This window comes from Eschscholzia californica, unplaced genomic scaffold, assembly GCF_041429995.1.
Source record: "Eschscholzia californica isolate CP2 unplaced genomic scaffold, dmEscCali1.0.p SCAF_1, whole genome shotgun sequence".
NCBI lineage: Eukaryota > Viridiplantae > Streptophyta > Magnoliopsida > Ranunculales > Papaveraceae > Eschscholzia > Eschscholzia californica.
In genome coordinates this window covers 49,348,110-49,355,393 of record NW_028238198.1, presented here as the reverse complement: position 1 = coordinate 49,355,393, position 7,284 = coordinate 49,348,110, and positions in this window count along the sequence as shown.

The window sequence follows — 7,284 nt, the reverse complement described above, 5'->3', positions numbered from 1 at the left end:
AGTTTCTCTTAATAATGCCTTGTCAAAGGGCACCTCGGACAACAAGATATGTATATATAGAGGTGGGAATCGGGCGGGTTCGGTCGGGCTCGGACTCTTGCTTCGCGGGCACAGGCAAATCAGGCTCGAGCGAAATGTCCGTTCGGACTATCGGGTCGGACATATATGAGTATCTTTGTGCCCGCGGCCCGGTTCTGTTCGAGAGCCCACTCGGGCTCTAACGGACTCGGGCTGACGGGTCGCGAGCTTTTTGAATAAAAATTAAGATGAATTTTTTTTAATAAAAAACTCAAAATCATCCATTAATATTACTGAGACAAAAATACAACAAAGAACAATAGACATCAAAAGTTTGGATTAAAGAAAAAACTGCATCCATCAATACTGAGTAAATATCACATCCAACAATGAAAGACAAATTACATCAAAAGATCAAATATGTTACTATTAGGGTTATTTTTGAAGAACATCAAACACAATATTACAATAAAGATTTCAAGGCAACAAAAGCTTAAGTTCACTCGTTTTGAAGAACATAAAAAGCCATGTTACTAACCATTGTCTATCTTTAAAGCAAAGAGAGAGATTCACAGAAGCGCAGGTTTGGTTACAAAATAAGGAGAGAAAGAGAGAGATTAGTACAAGGTTCGATTTTGGTTGTTGCATAATCAAGATCTAAGAGAGAGAGAGAGAGAGAGAGAGAGAGAGAGAGAGAGAGAGAGAGATATTCTGAGAAGTGAGAAGGGGGCGGTAGGGATGGGTTTGCTGTAGTTAGGGTTTTGAGGGGCATTTATAGATAGGGTTCCTGAAATGTTTTGATCCAACGACCGGGGAAGTATCAACATTTGGATCATTTAAAAGGTTCGGGTATTAGACGGGCGGACGGTAAGGCTCACGGTCGGACGGGTAACGTGTAGGATTGGGCGGACGGGTAGCGTGTAGGACCGGGTGGGCGGGTATCCGTCGTGTAACGGGCGTGTGCAATGGGCCGAGATTCGGGTAAGAGGCCTTACCCGTGTCCCGCCCGCTTGCACCCGAAATTTCGGCTCAGGCACGCCCGAGCCAGGTGCTTCTTGGGCGTCGGGTCGTCTCAGATCGGTCGGTTAGGGTCGTGTTTCAGATTTTCAGACTGTTTTCCCAACCTTATGTATATTTATATATTATATACTTAAAATATTTAAAAACTATCAAAGTACATTTAATTTATTGGGAAATTTTATAGGCAATGTGTTTTTTTGTTAAAAGCAATGTGTTTTGCCTTCAAGACTTGGTCAAAACAAGTTGACCAAGTTTAGTTAAAGACAATGCCATCTTCTTTATTCTCCGTCATAAATTGCCGGTCGGAAAACTCAAAGATAGTTGAGCAGGCGACCTAAAATAAAAAAAAATACTCCTTCTCTCTCTTCTTCCTCTTCCTTCTTCTCTCTTCTTGTTCTTTGATGAAATAATGACAGTATGAAAGAATCATGCCCACGTTTCCAGCAGGGACCTGATCTAGAACATAACTAAATACCTCCAAAGGAAGTAATGAATCAGGTCTTCCCTTCTTTCTTCAACTTCTGGAGCTGGGAAATTGTTTCATTTACTATATGTTACAATTGTAGAACAATTTAAAATCTTCATCATAGACCAGAACAAAGAACTAATCAAAGGGTTAGTTTATTCGCAATAATGAAGTTAGAAGCATTATCATGAAATGTGCTTTTTGATTGGTTAAACTTTCAGACTAAAGCAAAACATCAAAGTGAAAGAGGGAAAAAACAACCCTAATTGAACAGTTAGTATCGCCATATCAAGATCTCCACAATCAACATCATGGGCACTGCAACATATCAACATTTTCAAGTTGCAACCAAAACCATCTCCATAACGACCACACTTCGCTGAAATGATGAACGCTTTTCTAGGAACTCCAACTGCTTTCAGACATTTCCCAAGCATCATTTAAGATTTAGTACTACCATAAAACCTAAGCCCAAATCAATTCACAGAAACCCGAGATTCAACCCCTAAAAAAACAAAGAAGAAGTAAATTGCAGAATTAAAGTGTGAAGAACGTACGAAGAAGTATCGAAGAAATTGATACCAAGACAAAGAGCTTCACGAACTATATTAATGGACTCTTGTTTAGTTACATGACAAAAAACACCACTAATAAGAGAAGCACCAAACCCGACTGATCTAAATTGAGATTTGTTGTTCAGATTCAAATCTAGTTTGAAGCCAGAGGAGATAGTGAAGAGAAGAATGAAGAAGAGAGAGATTTTTTTTCATGTTAGATCGTCGACCAGAGGTTGCTGGCCGGCGATTTGACGTCGTCAGGTCAAACTTTGATCAGGCATTGCCTCTTGATCACACATTGCCTTTAACCAAGTTAAGGATTGCCTTTAGCGATATTGCCTTTAACAACTTTGGGTATTGCCTATAAAATCTCACTAATTTATTTTATACACCATTTCACCGACGGGTTACTACCATATTTTCTCACCTTGGTCACCATCACTATACAACCATCACATACACGGTCCACCATCATACCTATATGCAGTAATGTATAACTATGTGTTATATATATATACTAGGCACAACCCGATAGTATCCCAAAGTATTCGAAGACTGGCTTTAACCCATCATTGATCGAATCATGCATAGAGTGTTCGATTACTCCCACTGAATCCACCATTCCTCAGATGTGTTCTATGGAGCGAGTTGGGAAACGGTTTCTCAACTCCTTTGATGGTTATCAAGTGTTTGACTCAAGTTTTTACCACTCCAATCTAATCGGATGACTTAAACTCTCTTGTCAAAATGATTTTTACTTCGGTGTGTACTTCGTTTGAACCTTTCAAACATTCCGACTTATACTTTATGACTTGTACGTTTCCATACTTCATGAAGTTTGTCAGAGTACGTATTGAAGTAGCCCTCGTTAGCTTCTTGCAAGTAAGCTTATAGGTCTGCATAACCAAGTATGAATCCTAATATATTACTAGTCTCTATGCCTTTTAAAAGGGTGACTCTGTCAAGTGACAATGCTGAAGTTAATGAGCTCGAATCTCTTGATTGAGTCATTATCAATGGTAACCTTTAGTTAATTTACCACTGGTTTAAAACATCAGATGTTTCTAGAAGAACAAAATAATTATTATAAAGTTCTAAGCTAGATCAGTGTCTAAAAGAAGACTTTGATCCCTTTCAGCATCCCTAGCATTACTGCTTCTGCTCCCTCTTGGATCTTTACTTCTTTTAGTCAAGTATGTGATTTCCTTGAGCTTTACCGAGCTGCACATCCGGTTTAAAATACCTGATGAAGGAATTTTACGATACTTGTTTTTAACTTTGTTAACAAGGATACGAAATTCATAATTCCATTCCTTTTGTCCTCCAGGTGCTAAAGGTAGTTTCCTTTTAAATGCTCTAACCATTATTTGGAAACATTTACAGTAATGAGGAATACTCTTGATCATGTACTCGACAACTGCTTTTCTTTGATCAAATATTTGTCTCACTTGACTGATCCTTTCCCCTTTTGAATCCCAAGAACTCTTTCTTAGATTCATTCCATTGAATCTTAAGAACTGTTTCTTAGATTCGATGTTCCCGTGTGTTTTGCTCAGTTGTTCATAACAATCTGAGTGACTCATCTAAGGTTTTATCTATCTTTGTTCAATCGATATTGAACTGGGTGATAGATGAATTCTGTTGTCTTCCATTAGGATGACTTTCAGATTGCCATGGAGGTTTCGTGCCTCTCCATTTATGACTTCTGTAGGAACTATTTCCTCAGTTTGTCTCAATGGTCGTGCTAGCATCCATTACTCTTCCAAAGAGAATGTTATACGATTGCTTGCAAATTGCTTTTGACCTCATCTGGTATGAGTCGACATTGGGATTGAGTATTCTAGTACGCTTTCCTTTTTAAATCTGAGAACCATCCTCGGATTCATTCTTCCATTCTAGGAAGCTGATCAACACCTCCTTTAGGTGTGATTCAATGTTGAAACCATTTTCTTGTGTCATCTTAATTCTACATAAAGAAATGACAAAGTTTTAAAACTCGTTATCGTTTTTGAAAAACACTAGTTTTCCCACATTATTCAATATAAAATCGTCCCCGATTGAATAAATGATTCCAAAACCCCAGTTCTTTGGAGTAAAGCGGACTAGGGCCCTGCCCTTTAACTCCGTCGTTCCAGGAGAGTGAACTCTTTCACTGATCATACCATATGATTCTCGGTTGATGGATTACATGTTTTAATGTTAAATCCATCCTTTTGCCTCGAGTAACCAAGACTCTCTTGTTGATCTCGTTGAGTAGAACCATTTAGACATGTAGGCCTCTTCTTTAGACATGTAGGCCTCTTCTTTAGACCTACCCGCATTGTCCCAAGGTAGAGGAGGTACTCTACGAAGGCCGACCCACCTTCCTCGAACAAGGGCGCAAAGGGTGTGAACTTTTACTCAAAATTACTTTTAAGGACTTTTGAGTAAAGTGTCTATCCAAATTAAGACACTCGTTGCGCCCTTGTTCGAGGAAGGTGGGTCGGCCTTCGGAGTACCTCCTCTACCTCGGGACAATGCGGGTAGGCCTATAGAAGAGGCCTACTTGTCTAAATGGTTCTACTCAACGAGATCAGCAAAAGAGTTTTGGATCCTCGAGGCAAAAGGATAGATTCATCATTCATCAATGAAATCTATCAACCAAGAGTCATAAGGTATGATCAATGAAGTAGTTCGCTCACCCGGAACGACGGAGTTAAAGGGTAGGGCCCTAGTCCGCTTTACTCCGAAGAACTAGGGTCTTGGAATCACTTATTCAATCAAGGACATTTTTTATTGAATAATGTGGGAAAACTAATGTTTTTCAAAACGATAACGAGTTTTAAATTCTGCTATTTTTTTATGTAGTATTAAAGATGACATAAGGAAACGGGTTCAACCTTAAAACACACCTAAGGGAGGTGTTGAACGAAAACATCCATGAAGGAAGGAATCAAGAGATACTTCAAATATTGGATGGAGAGTTTGAAAACGAGCTAGATGTCTCAGACCATCCAATTTCAGAATTGGATTTTTTGACTACTGAAGAAGTAGAGCATCAAGAAGATAATCGAAAGAGGGCAAAACCGGAACCAATAACATCTTAGATGTTATCAACTATGGAGGCTACTCTTGATAAGAAACCTCTTAACATGGAAGTCCCCACCATGAGTCAACAAACTAAGGGGTCACTCCAAAGAAAGTTGAGATTGGAGAGGTTTGAATACCACCAAGAAATTATTGGAACTGCGCCTCGAGGAAGGAAAACCAGTAGCCCCTCATGTTCAACAAACGATTGGACTCTTTGCTAAACTAGAAGAGATGGGTTCTCTGATTATCCAAAAAGCGGCTAACGATATAATCCTTCATTCACTTCATAAAGGGTTCAACCTATTTCGGATGAACTACGGTATGAATGGATAGAACAAACCCTTGGAGGAGCTTGATGCAATGCTTCAGGCAGCAGAGGGATTTATAATGGACTTGGGGCCAAAGAATAAGATTCTTATAGCTCAAAAGAACAAGAGGCAGAAGAAGATACCTGTGTTGAAAGGAAAAAGTAAACCTCAAAACAAAGGTATCCCTTATACATTAAAATGTTTCTACTGTGATGGCAAGGGCCACTGGAAAAGAAACTACCCTAAGTTGTTAGAGGACAAGAAGAATGGAACAGTGGTTTCCACTTCAGGTATAAACAGTTAATTTATCAAATACCATATAATTCCGACCCTTTGGTATGTGATACCTAAAATGCCCTATCATTGTGAATGTACAAGAACAGCTGGGAACTGAGTATTTGGCTAAAGAAGACAAGATCCAAGAGGGAGTAGAAGCCTAGACTGCTAAGGATGCTGAAAGGGATCGAAGTCTACTTTAGGCACTAATCTAGATTAAGTATTTTTCTAGTTTTTTAACATCAACTGTGTACTAAGTATTATAGAGAATCGTAGAGAAGTTTATTTCTATATTGAGATGTTATTAAGTGCTAAATTAAACAAACCATACCAAAAGATTCTAAACATGAATCAACTGACAAGAAAGAAAGTCTTGAGTCAGAAACAGAGATTGATCGTCAGTGTACTTCTAACCTATCCACATTTGGAGTGTCCAAAAGGATAAAGATGAAGAACACGAGTCAAACTATATCCTCCAAAATCCACTAAATCTAGACATAGCTTCCCACACATTTACCAAAATCCGTCAAAAAGCTAAGCCTATGAAGAAGTCTTTTACAAGGACACAGAAATTAGCTAAAAGACTGACGCAATTTCTTTAGAAGAAATTTGAGCTTTTTCCACAAACAATCAAAAGAACAAGTTGTTTGTTGCTCATGATAGTATTCTTATAGTAATTAGCATACCTAGTCTTCTAGGAGAAAGTACTAATTATTACAAGAATAAGTGGGAGAAAAGTACAAGTCGAATTAATTCGATCATGAGAAAAATCATGAAGAGTCATGAAGAACAATCATGAAAATTGTACAGGCCGATTAAGTTCGACCAAGAGCAACAAAACTGTTGAAAGACACTAAACCGCGGTTCCTCGAAAAAGGTAAAGATGTGATCTTAAAAATCTACCGCACAAAAGCGAATGACCTTCACAGGAGAACTCTCAAGCGAATGCGAATACTCCAAATTGTTGTTCAAAAGCCCTAAAGGTCAGGAGAAAAATCTCAAAGATTCAGAAGATAAAGGTTATCTCTGAAAACCTGCGCAGAGACGGAAAACTGACTCTAGGTTTTGGCTAAAAGCCAAAATCATCATGGAATCCATATCTCATCAAGACATGTAGCTTGATAAATTAAGTCAACGAAATACCTAAATTAGTTTTCTATAATAGAAAACTGAGAAGGATGGAAACATTCCCGAAACTAGACAAGAGGAATTAGATTCCTCCAATCCAGTTATGTCCATACGCATGCTTCAGGAATCCACCGACGGATTATAGCAAGCAAGAGTCAGAATCTTTGATTCACAGAGGCAATCAAAATAGTTTTGATTCCTGAGGAATGAAGAAATTCTTGAATCACAAAGTATCCTTGAACTTAGGAACTTTCACTTATCAAAGATCCGGGATAGACTCGAAAAGAAACCCTAGATACGCAAAAGAGGTAACTTTTATTACGGTTTGACGGCCACCGCCTCACCACCGCCACTAATCACAGTAGGCCTAACTTCGTCTATAAAAGGCCCCCACATCGTCCTTTAGAGGACACGGTCTCTGCGGAACAGACACACTCTCTCC